Source organism: Miniopterus schreibersii (assembly GCF_964146895.1).
Source record: "Miniopterus schreibersii genome assembly, chromosome: 13".
Classification (NCBI taxonomy): domain Eukaryota; kingdom Metazoa; phylum Chordata; class Mammalia; order Chiroptera; family Miniopteridae; genus Miniopterus; species Miniopterus schreibersii.
Genome location: NC_138113.1, coordinates 34,678,766 through 34,699,005, shown reverse-complemented (window position 1 = coordinate 34,699,005; position 20,240 = coordinate 34,678,766). Strand labels below are relative to the sequence as shown.

General features: G+C 40.6%; 1 protein-coding gene across 1 annotated transcript in view; it reads left to right on the top strand.

Moving 5' to 3' along the window:
- Positions 1-20,240, top strand: part of VPS54 (VPS54 subunit of GARP complex) — a 134,914-nt gene that overhangs the window by 1,187 nt on the left and 113,487 nt on the right. Inside the window, exon 2 of the mRNA XM_081157257.1 lies at positions 7,598-7,716. The gene's annotated coding sequence lies outside the window, so the exon portion shown is untranslated. The remainder of the gene's footprint in view (positions 1-7,597; positions 7,717-20,240) is intronic.

The following is a 20,240-nucleotide window of genomic DNA, read 5'->3' as shown; positions in this document are numbered from 1 at the left end:
TTCCTCACAGCTAATGTTTGAGTGTTTGCTATTATGTATCAAGCACTGGTCTAAATGCGCCATTGTAAGTAAAGGGTGGGGCAAAAGTACATTTATAGTTGAGTACATGAAAGTTTATTCTTGTATTATTATTTATTACTGTATTTTCCATACAAACAACTACTTTTGCCCCACCCTGTATGTTACTGGTATTATTTAAAACTCAAAACAGCCCTATGAGATAGGAACTGTTGTCTCCATTTTACATAGAAACCAGACACAGCAATGTCTAGTCACTTACCCAAGGTTCACATGGTTTGTAGCTAGAGGAGTCAGAGTTTGAACCTTTGAAGTCTTGCTCCATATCTGTGTAGACAGCCACCACATTTTGCTGCTTCCCACAACCTCTCCCCGCCCCCCGCCCCCCATTTTTAGTGAAATTTGAAGCCTATTTCTTTATCACAACTTTTCAAAAATGATTTAAGTAATTATAATTAAGGTTAAACAACAGAAAAATCTTTAGAAGGACGAAAGAAAAGAATTTGGTATTACAACAAAGTAAGATAGGAACAGAAGTGGCATGAGTACACAAACGGATTTAATGAAGGCCTGTAAACTTGCTGAAGATAAGTCACAAATCAAGTTAATGCTAAGGTGTTTAGTAGGTTATTCAATAAGGGAACATGATCAGTTACAAGATCTGTGCAACTGCCTGAAAAGTAGCACTGGATACACTGCTGAAAAAAATCAATTCTGGTTCCTGCAACTAGAGAAATTCACATCGAGGAAGTAGTGCCATTCCTTCGTGTAAGTGGACTCATGCAGTGCTTGTCTTTCTGTGACTCGCTTATTTTGCTCAGCAAATGTCCTCAAGGTTCATCCATGTCACATGTTGCAGAATTTCCTTCTTTAAGGTTAAATAGTATTCCTGTGTGTGTATATACCCCATTTTCTTTATTCAGCTCTTGGACCTTTAGGTTGTTTCCACATCTTGGCTCTTGTGACTAGTGCTACAACGAAGATGGGAGTCCAATATCTCTTCAAGATTCTGATTTCAATTCTTTTGGATAAATAAACAGAAATGGGATTGCTTGGTCATATGGCAGGTCTGTTTTTAATTTCTTGAGGAACCTCCATACTGTTTTCCACAGTGGCTGCCTCACTTTGCATTCCCATCGACAGTGTGCAAGGGTTCCAATTTCTCTACATCCTCACAGTTGTCTTTTTTTGATAATAGCCAACCTGACAGGTATGAAGTGATATCTCATTGTGGTTTTGATTTGCATTTCCCTGATGACTAGTGGCTTTAAGTATTTTTTAACTGTTGAGTTATAGGAGTTTCATATGTATTTTGGAGGTTAATTCCTTATCAGATGTATGGTTGGCAGATATTTTCTCTCGTTACAGAGGTTGCCTTTTCAGTGTTTGTTTCCTTTGCTGTAGAATTTTTGCTTATGTGATGTAGTCCTGCTTGCTTATTTTTGTTTTTGTTGCCTGTGCTTCTGGTGTCATAGTTGCCGCTTCCCCTCTTTAATGATGGGACACATTGAAGGGATTATTTACCAAGTTGATAAAGGATTATCAGGGTGCCTGGTACATGGTAGGTACTAAAAAACTATTTCTTAGATAATTATAGAAGACTGTTAGAACTCTGAACCATTAAGATGCCAAAACAGTCTCTGAGTAGTAGCATTAATCAAAATAGTTAAAAGAATAAAGGTTACTGAAGCTATTTGATCAGAAAATGTGTTTTCATTGGCTGAAAAGACAAAAATGGAAAAGGTAGAGATACTGTAAAAAGCGACACTATAACTAGAAGGTTGACAGGGCAACAGGAGAAAACCCATGGGTGGTGCCAGAAAAGAAGAAAAGGGTTATTCTGACGAAAAGAGAATAGCAATTATAGCCAAAAGCATATGTCGCCCATATAGTCAAGTTTTTGAGCCTGTTATTGGTTAAGAAAGGCACAGAAGGCAGCCACGATTGAAAGGGAAAACTAAGATCTACCTACCTTAGAATTTCCTAAAGTTGTACAATATCATTACTGTATAACTATTAATAAAAATATAGACCATAAACTAGAAGGGATTTTGGCAATTAAGTTCCAGATGAGAAACCAAGGCCTAGTTAGATAAAGTGGCTACTGATTGATAAATCTGGCTCTAGAACTTCGGTCCCCTATGTCTCTCCTAATACTCTTGATTATCATGAAGATGAGTCACCAAGATTTAGCTAAATTCCCATGTTTTGTTTGTTGAAACAGAAATAAGTACATTGTACTTTAATAGTTTTTATTTTTAAAAGTGTAGCAGAGTCAGAGCATCAGCTCTCATCATATAAACAATGGCTTCCAAATGTAGGGGATGGTCAGCTTCAGAATTCTAAGAGGCTGCCTAGTTTGGAAATGAAAGAGACGAGTAGGAAGAGAGAATCGAGAGTTGTCCAGCAGCTTCACTTAGAGCGCTTCGGTGCTCTACATGAGTCATTCAGCCAAGATGAGTGCTCACTCAATGACAAGGCTCTTATTTTACTTTTCTATTTATTGTGTAGTTAGCATAGTTTTGCATAGCACACCTCTGCTGGAATACAACACATTCAGATACTCTACTTTCAATTGGTTTACTTGTCAAATGATCTTCAGAAAATGAGTTATTTGAAATATGGTGATTGTAATGTCTCATTAAAATGTTAAAATTACTATGTTGTTAAGCAACTCTAAATCTTTACTAATCCTCAATATAATTGAATAATAATAGTAACCTGAACCCCAGGTGCCCATAAAGTTGTCTAAATCTTGAATTATGAGGGGCAGATCCCTCGGTGGAGAGGCAAGAGTTGAATTGGGCTAGAAAAGGAATTTCCTACAGAGTGGATCCAAGAACTCCCAAAGCAAGTTTGGGCCAGGTGGCAGCTGAAGGGTAATGGGAGGAATTCCTCGCTGAGGGTCTTGGTAACATGTTAGGAGCCTAAAGTAATTACTTCTCAAGTTGAGGTTGCACAGGGATTGGGGGTGGGTGTGCAGGGTTAGAGAACATATTGTGGCCCCATAGTAATTATCCAAGTGTCCAGGTGAGGAAATTATAGGAAGGAAGTTAAAGGAAGAGACAGGGCAGTTCCTTGAAAATCAATCTCTCTCTCTCTCTCTCTCTCTCTCTCTCTCTCTCTCACACACACACACACACACACACACACACACACACACACCAAACAGCTGCTCTTAATTTTGGAATGTGTAGCTTTTCAAGATGACTTTTTGAAAGGAACGGTGTTCACTTGAGTGTGTGAATTCTAACAAGTTTGTTAGTGTAATTTCTATATTAGTCTCACTGCATGAAGGCAAATGTTAACCTTCCAGAACTGAACCATGGCAAGACTCCCCAAGTCAGGTGGGTGTGCTATGCAAAGCTGGTATCTAGGTGCAGAGGTAACATAAACTGTGAAGCAATACTTGTGATGTGATGAAATGAAAGAGACGTCACTCTTGGGATGTGGCCTTTTGCAGAGAAGCAGTAAAAGAACATCTACTGCTTTGGTATATGCTATAGGATTTTGAAAGTTTGAGAGGTAACAATCAAGAGTTTGTCTGAAAGTGCTTTTATGGTTTCATTATTGCTACTGACTTCAAATATGGCCATATTTATTTACCAAAGTGTTTTAATTCCTCTTTAAATACAAAAGGACCATTGAAAATGTCTGGGTGGAATTTCACAAGCAGAAGGAATTCTTCAGACAAGGCTCAAGTCCAAGCCTTAATCCAGTCTGGCCTCAGATACCAGCCCCTAGATGTTCCTTTATCAAAGTAGGTAACAATGGGCACTTATTCACTGTAAATAAACTAGAGACTAAGTGAGTGAGGGGAGTTGGAAAACAGCAAGATAAGCAATCGCCTTTCAGAAAGGATCCAGTTATACTGAAGCCAGCATTTCCTGTAATTTTGTAACATACTTTTATGTTTAACTCCTTGGTTGTATCTGTGGTCATGAATCTCATTACCTGCTCTCCTATGGGAACAAGATAATCCAACTCTGACACCAGTGAATTAATACTTGTTCTACTTCACATTAGTTTCTTAGGGCTTTGGTGCTAGTCCTATGTAAAAGCAGATGGTCTTGGACTAATAAATGTATGGCCTCTTCAGTTGGGGAGCTCCGTAGCCTCTTTGAAATACAACAGAGAATCTTAAATTAATTATAAAATTATCTTCAGTCTTAGGACCTTTTAATCATTCAATGGCTAATGGAAAAGATACTACAAATTTTTCATAGCTGAAACACTTCTGAAAAAGCATAGTTTGGGAGACAGAGTTCAGAGCAGTAACCCAACATGTCAAATTCCCTAACAGCAAATTCAAAGGAATGGTCCCTGTTAGCCTGTATTGGAATTTAATTATATGTTGACATATGGCACTAGTTTGAACATCTTTTTGATCTGCAAAAAAGTTTGATTATAATGAGAATTCAAATAGAAAGTTGATCTTAACTTTTTCATGCATTTCTTCATTATGATGAATTAAGCCTGCTTACCAATGGAGTATACTACAAGATGGGAGAGACATGAATGAAAGATTTGATGTAACATGTAGTGGGTTAAATTTTTACTCTGAGAATATTACATTGATTTGACTTTTGTCATCATCGTTGCTCATTATGGCTGACACTTTGAGCTATCAATTAACCTGGATTCCCAAATACCTTTGGTCTGATTTGTAAGTACACATGTAACCACAGGACCCAGCATTTGCTAGAGAAGATTTATATACAAAGAAGTTCACTGTCTCATTAAGTAAGAACATTTTCAGAAAAACGGTTTTGTAAGTTTGTTTCTTTAAAGTTTTTATGTAGAAAGCTGATAGAAGTCTTTATTTGGGGAACTGGTACAATAAAACAAAATGGAATCTTATGCGGTGACATCATCTGCCTGGGTGGTAAGAACACATTGACTTTCAAGGCCCTCTTCCATTTGCTTCTGTTTGCATGGTTCATTTCCAGCTAACACAGCATTTTTGAAATGCCAGCATTTGCTTTTTGTTTTCTGGTGTTTTGTCTAAGCAAACTAAACTTATATGGGTGCCAACAAGGTAATGCTCTGTTTTTGTGTAATTCCAGGAAATCTGTTCTCTAAGTGAAATTGGAGACAGTGGAGTAAGTTTGTTCATCTAAAATTAGACCCCCTTTCTGGATCAATTATTTTCTCATGGAGAAAAGCTATTCTATGACCAGCAAACGTGTACTGGGGACTAATATATAGAATGAATGGATATGAGGGTATAGGGCAATAGCGCAGTGCATCATGATCAATATGATTAGGAAAACAGCTCAGAGCAAAATTATTTTTGGTGTCTTAAATCAGTAATGTGGTTTGGACCTGTATGGCTGGGACTGAAGCTACTTATCTGATTTCATTCTGCTTCTTAAAGGCCAGGGTGTCTTTGACAATAGAAAAAGGACCCCTCCTTGAAGGGAGGAGGTCTATGCGAGAGAATAAAACACTTGCAGGAGACAAAGGTTTAATCCTTTATAAAACCTGAGAAGATAGTAAAAAATAAGAGGATGTCTTGCATATAGTCAGCCTTCGGTTAAATATTCATTGAATATTTGAGCAGAACTGGGCCCTTCATAAAGGATGAGGAGCTATTTTTAAATTTCTAGCAACCTTGAGATCACAAGATAGGAGAGAGGAGCTCTTGAGTGGAGTAGGAAAGTAGTGAGTGTCTGCTGACAGCTGTGATACACATTTCTCTCCTTGTCCTGTGGGAATCCTGGGGAAACCTCAAAGAAGAAAGCCTGCTGACGATTTAAATTGGAAAGTAAGAGCTGATTCTAATTTGATCTGTTTCTCTCCATGAGCATCTCAATTTATAGTGCTCTGTTAAACTTAGTCATTTTAAAAAATAAATAAATAAAGAGGTCTGGAGACCAGGATTCTTTCTTCATTCACCATGAGAGGGGTTGTTCCACGGACTCTCTCTTAATTGCCTGACTAGTCAGATGTGTTTATCCACGTGGAAAGGGAAGTATGTATTGGACACTGAATACCTACTTTGGGTTCATTTATTTAATAAAAATATATTGAGCACCTACCAAGTGAGAGGCACTGGAGATATAAAGATGAATAAAATAGACATGGGGCCTACCCTCACAGTGCTGAAAATCTAGTAGAGGAAAGTGGGTAGGTTAGCAGCTACAGTGGGATGTGTAAGTGCTACGACAGAAGTAAAGATCCTTTGAGAGCGCATAGGACCGGCATGGAACCAGACTTGAGAGGCTCTCTAGATGGAAGTAATATCAATCAGGGACCTGACAGAAGAGAGAGGTAGCCAGGATGGGGGCAGGGTGACGGAGGGACAGTGGGAAGAGGAGTCCCAGCGGAGGGAGCGGCGTATTTTGTGGAGCGGCTCAGCACAGTAGAGAGTAGCTCATGTTTGAAGAACTGAAACTGACTGGAGCTGAGCGGAGAGTAAAAGGAGGGGACTGGCAAGAAAAGAAGCCAGACACACAGGCAGGAGACACATCAGGCAGCGTCTTTGTGAGAAAAGGCAAGGCGTTGAACTTTTATCCTAAGAGCCACAGGGAATCAGGGAACGATGCGATCAGATCTGTCCTGAAAGATCGCTCAGGCTGCACTTCAGAGAGTGAGTGTGCGAGCCCGGGGCAGAGAACACGTGCAGTTTGAGGTCAGTACGTAAGATACCCATGATGCTGGAATGCTGGCAGTTGAATGTGTGAGTCTGAAGCCCCCAAAGGAGATCCACCTTGCAGATAATAGATTTGGGGATCAGCAGTCTAAGGTGTGGTGCAAGTGAGTGCGATCTCCTAGGAAACTGTGACCCGGACAGACAGGAACATTCACATTTAAGGGGTAGGGTGGAAGAAAAGAAGCCCATAACAAAGACTGACAAAGTGATATCCGAGAGAAAAAGACAGAAAACCATGAGAGGCCAGTGCCGTGGAAGCCAAGGGAAGAGAATGCGTTGAGGAGAAGCGGTCTACAGAGTCACGTTACTGAGGAGCAATGGAAGCTGAGGACTTGGAAATATCTGTTGGATTTAGCTATGAGGAAGGTGCTCATGACCTTGACAATAGCATTTTCATGGAGTGGTAGGAGCAGAAGCCTGCTTCAGAGGTTGAAGAGGATCCTGAGGGATGAAGTAGAAAAAACTTGGAAAAGTCAACTAGTGTGGCTCTGAAGGGGAGGGGATGGAGAGGAAGGAGGAACCGAGGGAAGGGAGTAGAGAAGGGAGAGGAGAGAAGGGGGAAGGGAAGAGGCGGGCAGGGGAGGGAAGGAGAGAACAGAAACTGGACAGGGGTGCAAAGTCCAAGGAAAGCTTTTCTGTGTGTTTCTTTTGCCGATTAGAGATATTAGATGATGTTTGAAAGCTGAAGGGGAGGGGCCATGGAATAGGGGACGAAGATAATGGACGAAGGGTAGTTCCTGAGTAGGACGGAGGAGATTGGATCCATAGCGCAGGGGAGGAGGTAGCCTTAAATGGGCTAATTTTATTGTAATTGGAGGAAAGGGGAAAACAATGCGTGTGGATATGAGTAATCTTGGAGGTGGGCAACTAGGGGGGGAAGTTCTTATCTAATCGTTTCCTGTATCTTCCCTCTGAAATAAACAGAGGTCAACTGCTGAGAGGAAAATGGGGGAAGGAAGAGTGAAAAGTTTGAGGAGTATGAAGGTTTGAAGTGGCTACTGGAGAGAACTGGAGACAACTGCTGGACAGCACTGAGGGCCCAGGTAAGGTTGGAGAATGTACTAGATAGATATTGGCACTGATCTGATTAGTCATGTGATATGACCATCAGCATTTAGAACCACCAATATGGATGTGGGCAGGCAGTTAGATTGATCCAATATTGTTATGTTGGGTTGCAAGTGACAGAAAAGCCCAAATAACAGATGCATAAAAATGAAGTTTATTGCTCTCTTATATAAAAATTCAGGTAGGCTGGTAAGGCTAGAGTAGAGTACTAAGATGTCAGGAATCAAGATTCTTTCTGGCTCCTTGCTTTGCCATCCTCAGGATTTGGCTTTAATACCATGGTCCAATATGGTTTTTTCAGCTCCATTCATTTAGTTTGCATTCTAATCAGCAAGAAGAAGGGAGGACCAGGAGAAGGGCATGTGCCACTTTTACTTTCATTGACCATAGCTTAGTTCTATGGCATATCTAGCTGCAAGGAAGGCTGACAAATAGAGTCTTTATTATCATGACCATATTAAAGTAACGCTCACAATAGAGCTTCGTTTTAAATTAAAATTTTGAGCCCACACCTTGGGAGATACTGAGAGTCACTGCCACAATAGGTTTAATCTGGGTAGGTAATTATATTGTCAAAAGTGATTTAAGTAAAGACGGAAGGGAGCCAGTAAAGATTAGGAAGGAGTTGAGTGATCTATTCATTTTTGTTCAGGTATCCATTCATCCCACTCTACTTCAGGGGAAAGTGAAACACCAACTTCAGGAAAAGGGGAGGCGGTGGCCTGATGGTCTAAGCCAGTATTTCTTGGCAGGGACACTGTTGACATTTGGGGCTGGCCAATTCTTCATTGTAAAGGACTGTCGGGTGCATTACAAGACTTTCCAAGTTCCTAGATCCCATCCACTAAATGCTAATGGTACCACTAGTCATAACATTTCCAAATATTCCTAAGGAGACATTACTGCTCACTTTTGAGAACCACTCGTCTAAATTAATCATGGCAATTTCATCTCCCTTTCCACTGTGATTGGCTCAAGGGTGGACAATTTAGAGATGAGTGAATTAGCACATGGCAATCTCCTAGTCACCATTATGTTGTTCCAATTAATGGAAGGTCAAGATTTTTGTGTAATGGCTAAAGACTCACTCCCTCTCAGTCCCTCTGGACATAATGAGGAAGCATGTGGCCCCAGTTACTGCTGACATCCAGCCTATAACCACTAGGGGAGCCAGTCCCAGAATGAAACTGACACTGAAGGTGGCGGAGGAGACACAGAAAGACAGAATCCTTGGTAACTCTGAACTGCAACCAACCTCAAGCACCTTGCCACTGCTGAATTTTCAGTTATTTGAGTCCGTAAATGCCCTTAATGTTTAAACCAGCTAGACTTGAGTTGCCTGTTACTTGCAAATGAAAACACACTAATAAAAAGAGGGAAGCAGAGGAAGGTTGAATCATAGGGAAGGATGTAAATGAAAGTAAGGAGTATAATAGATGAATGGAGGGGCTTATGTCTTGAGTAGAAACCAAAGAAAACAGGGAGAAGAGGTATGATGGGTTTGGCCAGATGTAAGATTTTACAAAAACTAGTCTCTGTTCTCTTGGACTGGGGGTTGGGAGTAATCAGAACAGTTCTAGCATTGTGCTAGGATAACCCAATGAGATGTATTTTAACTCCAATGTGTAGAAGAAAGAACTTGTGACTCACCCAAGAACCCAAAGATAGTAGCTGGGAGAGGTAAGTCCTAGTGAGTTTGACTTCAGTGCCCAAGTTCTTTCCACTACTTCCCCATTGCTACTTGGTGCGAGGGGGGTAGAAATAACCACAGTGGGGACAAATGCCCTTCATCAATCCTCTCCATGCCTCACTCCAGGATGGCAGACAAGACTGACTGGGTCAGTAGGATTGTTTTCCCCTATAGAAGGGATGGCCTACCTACACAATGGGTGTTACTGTATTTGGGGTACAAAGCACAGGTGGGTCATGGGCTAGCTGGAGAGGCAAAATAGACAGCTTACAAAACCAACCTCAGTACAAATGGAGGGAACAGCCATGGGGTGCACTGAGAAGTGGCTCAATGATTCTTGTGAGATGAAAAGTATTTAATGTTAATTGTCAAGCATTAAATATCAGATTCTGTGCATCTACATGTTTTTACTTTAGAAGCTTTTAATTTATTTTTTGAACAGTTAATGCTGACACGTGGTAAAAATGCAAAAGGTGCAAAGGGTATACAGTGAAAAATATGTCTTTCTCTCTCTTCTGTCCCCCAGTTACTCTCCCTGGAGACAACCAGTGTTGACAGAATCAATCCCTGACCTCTCCCCCCCATTCATTATTGGCTGAGGTACATCAAGCTGAGTTCTCTTCATTCAGTAACAATACCAACCTTCCTCATGTAGGTCTTGAAATATATACACTAAAAAAATCATATGTACATAGACACACACACTATATATATATAAAGTCAGATGTATATATATAAACTTTTTTGTTTATAATGACTTCTTGCTAAAAAGCCCCCATTCCTGAAAACACTTGATCTTGCTGATTAAAGATATCTCAGTCACTTTAGGTTTAAAGCAGTCTCCCTTGGAAAATCATTCAGTCTTTCAGGGTTCCTCCCTTACCCCAGAACTCTCTTCTCCCCCTTCCCTTTCCCAAAATGTGGCCCAGGTAGAGGGGAAGATACAGGGTAAATACAGGGAAAGTCAGTGGACCTCTAGGCCTTCTTAGCCTCCTTTGGTGAAGAAAGTGTTCTCTCTGGCCTTTGGGCCTACATCGAGTCCAGCTACTGACAGCCACAGTCCCTGCCACCATGCTCAGTGGTCAGGGCCACACGCCTTGTACTTTCCTGACCTGAGGCCAGACCTCTACCAGCCCACTAATCCTTTCAGCCTTCACCATTCTCCCACTGAATCTCCTACAGACCATGTACAGACCTCCAGGGACTTGGGACACTATCTCAAGGCCTCTTGTTGCCTAATAATAACATTTCCACTTCTCTGTACTTGGCCTAGTTCCAAATGGAAAACTGGGTACACCCTTCTTCTGCGTTAGGACTTCCCCACCACTCATGTGAGGCAACCCTGAGCTTATACCCTCTGAATCACCCCACTTTCTGCCTACTGCTTAAACTTTTGTCTTCCTTCACAGTCATGGGAAAATGGCTCTGACATCATATCCTGTGTTCTTCCTGGCACTATCTAAGATCTGTTCAGGAGCAGTCCTCCAAGCTCTGCCTCATTGGTGTATACAAATATATTTTTTCTTTCAACAAAGTCTGGCTTTTGCTAATCAAAAGCACTTGATTTCAAACTCATGTTATGAATTTTTAAAAATCCTATTTTGAAATTCAAAGCTAAATGATGACTAACACGTTCTTGGCTGTTTTTCTCTTTTTTTCTCTCCATGACTCATTGCATGCCATTGACTCAATGGGTGGGGAGCCAGGGACCAGGGTTTACTGAGAAGGTAAATTGTAGGTTGAGTAGCTCACAACTGGTGTTTCCATTATATCAGCATGAGGTTTCCAGTGCAGGCTGAAGGGGAGCCAGTGTCAGCGGGGTAAATGTTACTAAGTTTTTATGCTGTGACACAGGTACACCCACTTCATTCGAAAACCTCATGGTTCTCAAAGTGAGCATGATGCAAACTGAACTATTGATTCCACCACTATCCCTACAATGATTCAGGTGCAAACTTGCGTCATCCTAGATTCTGCTCTTTTCTTCACATCCCACATTTAATCCATTTGCTCCTTAGGGCCACTAAAAAGAAGGGGAGACATTTTCTAATTTTCACAAAAGCATTATATAGGCCAGCAGTGGCCTCGTTGCTAAACCCCTAGGCCAAGCCACCAGTGCCTGTCACTGGACTTCTGCCACTCTCTCCTTTCTGGTCTCCGCATTTCTGTGTTTGACCTCCTATAATCCATTCTCCACAGAGTAGCAAGACTTGTCTTTTTAAAATATAAAATAGATCATATACTTCCTAGTTTCCCTACTTTAAACCCTTCAGTAGCTTCCCATTAGTCCTTGACACAGCTCTGCCTCCCTTTTCAGCCTGATCTCCTCACCTTCCTTCCATGCCTTCCCTCTTACTCTGTTCCAGCCACACTGCCCATCTTGTTGCCGTTAAATACACCAGGCTCATTTCTACCCCAGATGCCTTGCACTTACTGTTTCTTTGCTAGTAGAGCTCTTCCCAGATTGTTACACTGCTCCCTCCTCAACCTTCAGGTCTCAGCTTAGATATTACCAAGTAGCCAGATCAGACCCCAATACCATCTACCATATTACCATATTTTATCTTCTTAATGTCACTTTGTTCCTGAAATTGTATGGTTTATTTGTTTACATATTTATTACCTATTTCCACCTCACTTAGAATGCAATCACCTTGGACAGGGACTCAGTTTGCCCTCTTCAGCACTGTATTTTTTTCATTAAACAGTGCCTGGCTCATAATAAACACTTGGTAAATAAATATTTGTGGTCTGAAACCAACTAATTTCAATCCCAAGGGAAAAAGACGACTTTCTTTTAATTCTACAGACTCGAGTGACTACCTTTTTATTAGCTTGCCATTTAGAAGAAGCCATCCAATTCTACTAGCTTTTATTTTTGGTAAGAGAATCATAAGATTAATGCGGTTTTCTAATGAGAAACTTGGCTGCAGGACGGAACTATCATCTATATTTATGCCACAGAAAAGCAGCTTTTTAAAATAATCAAGTCAGATCAAAGTATAAGTTGTTAGTCTTTCTTGCCAGGTACAAAATTTGAATGATTGCATGTGTGCTGGTGTGTGACTAACCTGCTACAGATCACCTGCTATTTTAGATTCTCTGATTGCTAAAAGTTGTTTACTTGATTTCTTTCATTTTAAGTGTGGCTGAAGAGGCAGAGCTGATCAGGGGCAAGATGTAAAAAGAGAGGCAATGTTAATGATTTTTCAGGCACACTATGAAACAATCTTTAGGTATTTCTTGTACTTTCAAAACTGAAAACTAAGCTCTCCTTGATATAAAAATTTGAACAACTGATACACTGGGTAGTCCTGAACAGCTGCATAAACACTGAAACAGGGACTTTAAAACTCTGCTCTAGGCGACACGTGTTAGAACAAAGATGGAGGGAAAATTGAGCCTCACCTTGGTCAGAATAGATGAGGTCAAACATTCTTCTCCATCCCTGATGTCACAGAGTCTGAAATTTCTACCACTTTTTATCCTGGAGTTCTCTTTTAAAATGCATGCATTCCTGGAAATGTATTAGACTAATTCATGAAGATAATTGAAACTAATTAGATCCATGTTCCTTCCAGTGGGAGAGATTACCAGTAAGAGAGCCCTGAAAGACAAAGAGAGATGCATCAGAGGAGACTAAAACACTAAGTGTAGTTTCTCTGAACCTAGAATGGACCCAGTACAGTATAGTAGTTGTTGAATGACTTTGGATAATAATATTGTGGGGCAAATGATTTAAGAGTAAGTTTTGTGATGTGAGTTACTTAATTTGAGAAAACGGATTTTTTTTAAGCTTCAAGTGTTGCTATGCAATATGAATTTTAATGGACTTTTTCCAGTTGGGGTCCCAACAAGAAACAGATGGCATACTTAAATTAGGACAATTTGAGGAGAGTTCTTTTTTCAAAGAGATTATTTACAAGGGTGTTGGCGGGTATAATAGAAACCAAAAGGATAGTCTAGGAACTAGGGGTTAAAAGCAGCACCATGGGTGACACCCTTAAGTCCTGAAGGAGTGATTATCAGAACCTGGAAAGGGAGTGTTTTTTGGAGCAGACCATGAGAGGAGCAATGACTCTGACACATCCAACCAGAAGCAACCTTACTGGGAAAAAGTCAAGGGCCTGAATACCTTCACCTCGTCCCCTTTCCTCTGGTCTTCTGCAAGGACTCCCCATTGGCCAAACCCAACTGGAAGCAAGAGGGGAAAGGAATACACCCATAAAAGTTTAGCCTCGCTGGTGGAGAGGAATGTACAAAGGGGTAAAGGGTGGCTCTCCGGAGCCAACGGGTCACGTCCAGCGTAGTGATACTCCCATCACTTGACAAGAAGTGCTGAGGAAGAGCCGTCCAACATGCCTTCCCCTCCCCAGTGCAAGATTTCAGAGTAAGGCCATTTGCAGCTGGCAGAGTATAGGATGTGTACCCAAATCAGATTTGGACTTTTGATTAATATCTTGGACTTATCTAATTTCTGCATCAAGGCTGTGCTTATAACTGAAATTGATAGTCTATGATGTCAGAGAGGCTGGAAAATTTAAGGGCCTGTCAGAATTTTCATCCCAGAGCAGAGAAAGATGAACTTGCCACCACCACCACCCCCCCCCCGCAACCCATGTGCCCTACTTTATATATATATATATGTAAAAGGAGCAGTGGGGACAAAAATAAATAAGGCTGCATTTTGATTAGATCAGAGAATTGTGCTTAATCAACATACCATGTACATAATCTTTACCAACTTCTTCACTTTACAAGTAACAAAACTGAATTCTGGAGAACTTGATTCACATGCCCCATTTCAGCAAGCCATTTCACACCCAAATCCAGACTAGAAGTATGAATTGACATATAGGATATGCAGCCATGGGCTTACACAGCAGTTAGCACTGAGGCAAATTTCAAATAAGGGGACAGACAGTGATTAGCAGCCATCATCCTTAGGTGGCACAGTGCAGGGTGAGTGCGGAAGTCTCACTGGCCAGGCCAGGCTTCCTTGGTACAGGGACTTGAACCTCTGCTCTGAAGTTTAGACCTTATCTTTGTGATTCAGGAACTCAATTTCATTTGTCTGCCCAAGAATAATCAGGTCCTAATGAAGTCATGTATTTGCCAACCTGTAAGCAGATTTACTTGCAAATCAAAATGTCAGTTGAATTACCCTCAAAAATGTTATTGTCAACAAGACAAGCCTGGTGTCAGCTGGTCAACACTGTGTAACTGAGCTGTTTAGAGAAAGCATATAGACAAATCAGACATTCACTTTTATTCTCAAGAAAAAAACTCAAGGTGTAAATCCCACTGGTAGTAGGTCAAAGGCGTAAAAATCACACATAAATGACAACATATACTACTAAGACAGTGCTTTACTGACTGTATGCCCTGCATTTTTACAAATTCCTGGGTACTTTTGATGTGTATATTCTACAAGGTGGTAAAACCTCAGCCTCATAGAACTTAGATTCGCCAGAACTTAATCAGAACCCTTAATTTAAAATAATTTCCTTTGATTCATTTCCAGTTATCAGTTTATTTCTTCTCAGCTCCAAATCCACCCTTCACTGCCTTGCTTTGTGATGCTGCGGCCGAGCCCTGGACACACGTCTCCTCTGCAGCTGGCATGATGCTTGTCGGGGAGGAGCGCTGGGGACCACTGCAGGACGGCAGTGCTTCTCCTCTGTTCTCACGTGCTTGTCCTGTGGTGCGCGGCAGCCAGTGGGGGCTGGAATCCCAACTCCACTCAGCCGTCCAGCAAGTCTCACAGGTGCCCCAGAAGGTGACTTCTTGTTTCCCAGCCCCACCTTGCAGCACCTCAGTGAACTTTTCTACCATCCAACGAGCAACAGCTACACCATCTCCAGTGAGGCCAGAATCTCAGTTTGAGAGAGAATGGGCATTTCCAAATTTGTCCCTTCCTTGAGTACTCAGCCTTAATCCTAGGGCAAGCATTCTCAGTGAGGGGTGAAAATTTATTCTTGGGTTGGGGGGGTGGGTGGAGGTGGAGGTGAAATAATCTCAGGTTTATAATGGTTTGTGGACCTCCAAAGGGCACAGTACATAAACAGATATACAGTGTATCTGCAGTATTAAAAATTTCATGGACGGGAGGTAATAAAGAAAAAAAAGGTCTTAAAAAAAATCTCTTTAGGATCCCTGGCTGGGTGGTTCAGTTGGTTGGAGCATAATCCCGTACACCAAAAAGCCTGAGGGTTTGTTCCCCAGTTGGGGCACTTGCAGAAGGCAACTGACTGATGTTTCTCTCTCTCTCTCTCTCCCTCTCCCTCTCTCTAAAATCAATAAAAACATATCTTCAGGTGAGAATTTAAAAAGAAATCTACTTAGGAGAGCAATAATGAAAAAAAGTAAACAAAAGTTGAGTAACTGTGCCCTAGAACTCATAGCTGCTCTACTCATTATTTCTATATTCTTTGGTTCTCCTTACTCCTTTTTAGTAGTTAATATATTTTTAGTTAATATACTTAGTATATATATTAGTTAATAATTAACTTTAGTTAATACATTTTTAGTTACTATATCCATTTTTAGTTAATATATACAGTTTTAGTTAATATAGTTCATATTAAACTTTCCCCATTCAAATTACTGTGTAGTTTCTGTCTTCTGGCTGGACCTTGACTGATATAGTGCACTGGACTTATATGAACAAAAGGCAAATAATAATTGAAAATATGCTAAAATCAGGGGCTGAGTTTAAAGAAATTCCAAGACATTTCCTAGAACCTGTAAAGATCAATCTCCAGCTCCTTACAGTGGGGTTATATATATTCAGGATAATGATCTTTGGTCAGACAGATGCTGAATGACCAAAGACAAGCTGTTAGTATAAACTTAAGAGAGCAAAACTTTGACAAAAACTAGAGTTGAAACAATGCAGGTTTTCTAAGTAGCCTTTAACTAGCACAATGCATACTCTAGATATTGAACACATTTTTTATTATAACTTTTTATTAAGTACCAAGTTCTGTAATAATAATTATTATGATAATAATAACTAGCATTTATTGGGTACTTAATATGTGCCAGAACTGACAAGAGGGCTGAGAATGGATAGGGGGAAAGCCCAAAGTACAAACAAGGAAGCCAGTTAGGAGGCTACTACTGAAATCCAAGCATGAGATGATGGCGGCTTGGACCGGGGTCACAGCAGAGAGAGAGAATTCTGTTGACTTACTGATACCCAGGTCAGTAAGGGCTCTCTAGCCAATTCAGCAACCAAACAACCTGTACCAGAGCAATCATTTGATTCATGACCAGAGAAACAGGATACAGGTGGAAACAGAATTTTTTATTGATTTGTTAAGTTCCTACTATATGGCCAGTACTGTATTACACAATGTTAGAAGAACCCAATAATAACAACCGCACATTTTTAGTACCTTATTAACTCTTATAAAGTTATAAAATTGATAATGTTAATAGAATAACATGTAGAATATATTTGAGACCTTAAGATGGGGGAAGAACTTTGTAAACTGGATCCAAAAAGCGTAAGCCATAAAACAAAATTTTTGACAGATTTAACCACACCAGAATTAATGATTTCTGTTCAATGAAGTTTATCATAGACAAACTTATGCAGACAGAGGACAAGCTGAAAGAAAATACTTAGAAGATATTTCAAACCAACAAAGATTTAAAAGCTAGCATATATAAGGAGCTCCAGCAAATCAAATAAAGTGCCCAATAGAAACTGTTAAAGAAAAAAAATACAAAATGACACTCTGTCAATGGAAGAAACATTCAAACCTGTAAGTTTTTGTAAGTTTATTTGAGCCAAACTGGCGACGTTTGCTGGGAAGTAAGATCTCAAATGCTCCAGAGAATAAGTTTTGCAGTTTCTTTTACGTATTTGAAATTGAGAGGACCCAAGGAACATTATATGAAGGTGGAGAAAGCAAGGTGGGGACTGGCTTACAGGATAGTTAATATTATTTGCTCTCTGGAGGTGGTTGGTTGTCTTAGAAATGGGGTCGTCTGAAAGTGTGGTTCACACATTAGAAGGAGGGATCTGAAAAGAGGCAAATTAAAGATGTGTTAACCTACACAGAAAAAGTGGACAGGCTTGCTTAAGGCAAAGGTAAACCTTTTACTAAATACTGGTATGTGTGGGGTGTGATATCTACTGAGTAACCTGTAAGATTACTTTCCATAGAACCCCTTTTTTTGTCCACAACTTGTTTAAGATAGTAAGGCAGGCTTTATTTAGGAACTTCATGGTAGGTATAGGGACCACTGCAATGGGATTTTGCAGTGGGGGAAGGAGATTGGACTCAACTCTGAATACAGCAGGCAAGTGGGGATTTATAGGCAAGGAGCAGGGTTGGGGTCAGTGGATGGAAAATTACTAACAGGGAACATCAGGGGTAAGGGGGGTTCTGGCTAAATGGACCTAACAGGATTCTTGCTGAAGGTAGGCCAAGGTGAGCAGACATCACGTGGGGAATGGTGGAGGAAAGGAACTCGATCAGATATTAAAGGTGAGCAGATATTGAGAGTGGAGGGTTCTGGTTAAACAGACTTTGTAGAGTTCTTGCTAAAACGGAATTTTCCAAGGAAATACTACATAGGTGGACCTAGGAGAAGGTTCAGAAGACTTACTAAAGTTTGATCAAGCAAAGAATCTCTGTCAAAACATTGACAAAGCATGAATATAGCCAGTTCTCAGAAGTGGAAACCCACTGGCTAAGAAGAGTTAAAGAACAATGTCACTAGTAAACAAAGAAATGCATATTAAGACTATTTGAGATACCACCTCACACCCAACAGATTTGTAAAATTTAGGAAGTTGGACACTGATTTGGCAGTCGTAGCAAAAATGTGGGAAAACAAAAACCCCCATGTGCTGCTGGTGTGACCATGATTAGATACATGTATTCTAGAGAGCACTTTGGCAGTATTAAAGTGTGTGTGTGTGTGTGTGTGTGTGTGTACATGCGCTCCCATGCATTCACACATGCAATCAGTGACTCGGGAATTCCTTGTCACACAGGTTCATAAGGAGACATATGTGAAGATGTGCATCACATGTTGGTTGTGGTACAAGGGAGTTAGAGGCAATCTGGGTATCAGACACATAACATGGAACCTTATGTAGCAGTTCAAAGAAATGAGCTACATATGCATAAAGGAACATGGAAAGAGCTTCAAAACAACATTGTGTAAAAAAGCAATAAACAGAATAAGTCATTGAATGACACAGAATTAAAACAGATACATTCATAAAACAACATTATATAAAAAACATCTCGGGGCTTCCTGCATATCCAAGCACGTATTACATACATTAGAGTGGCTGCAGATGCTGAAGATGAAGGGAGAAAATAATAAAACAAGAAAATAATAAAGTAAAATAAGATAAGAACTCAAGTGGATAATCATGTGAGGAGGGTAATTAACTCAAGTCTTTGCACTTAAAGTCCAAAAGGAAAGAAAAAAAGAAAGATCTAAATCTTATCTTATTTGGAATTTTTCCATCCATAAATGAGATGCAATGCCTGCTTTTTGAGATCATGTAAACAGCTGTATGAGTAGCTTATCCATGTAGCCATTCCTTCCAGGTCTCTGGGGACACTGGAGCAAAGCACATACCCGTGAAAAACCAGAGGGTGGGAATGAAAGAGAACGGAGGATACGCCTATAAACTGAACTCTGAAAGAACCACAGCCTCGATGCAGCTTTCGTCACGAAACTAGAAGTGCAGTGTGAGACCAAGAACAAACATGCTGTGGTATCAGATCAGTGACCCTGGCTTGTTTATTTCCATCAAGCAAAAAGAAAAGTTATTTGAAATATTATCTAAGTAGGAAAAACAGAATAGAGACAAACAGGTAGCTCCAAGACATCTGCAAAAACAATGTAGTTGGCAAAGGTGGATTATTTGGCATCATCGGGCAGTAGAAAATGCATCCACGTGTGTGTGTGCGTGTGTGTGTGTGTACACGTATATACATTTTTTAAAAAGTGAATTGACCTCAGGATTCTGTTTGCTTCAAAATGCCTTCAGTCAAACAGGAAACACAAAACCTCGTTTGATTCCAGTACTCTTCCTTTTTCAGGCTGCCAGGTCTGTCCCCTTGCAGGGGCTGAGAGCGAACACGGCTGAATATTTCTCTGTTTCTGAGAAGGGCCTGTCTCGCCCGTCCTCGCAGCTGCAAACACCACCTGTGGAATGAATGCGGTGCCCTTTTCCATTCATTCTTTCTCGTTTCCAACTGCCTGCCCACGCAGACAAGTGCTGGGAATCTGCCTGTCTTTTGTTTTTCATAAGCTTTAAAACGATAGCCACCTAATTTAAATTACACTTCAAAGTTAGCGGAAACAGCTTTTAAATGGAAGCCTGAGAGGCAGGGATGTGAGGGAGTGAGGACCGAATTCTTCATTCTCTGGTGCTGCATTTTCAAGTTATCTTTCTTCTGAGTTGTTATCTTTTATAACTAAAAATCCCTTTATACGACCATTAAAGTGAAGGATCCTATAAACTGCATTTCATCAGGATAATAACTTGAAAACATTTTGGGTTACCATTTTGTTTGGCTATCATTCCTTAGTGGTCTCACCCACACGAAAAGTTTAACTAAAAGCATATCAAGCCCTGGCCAGTGTGGCTCAGCCGGTTGGAGCGGTGTCCTATACACCAAAAGGTGGTGGGTTCGATTCCCGGTGAGGGCACATGCCCAGGTTTGGAGTTGGATCCCTGGTCCTGGCATGTGTGGGAGGCAACCGATTTCTCTCTCTCTCTTTTTCCCTCTCTCTCTCAATACAAATAAATAAAAGTATATCAAGCTA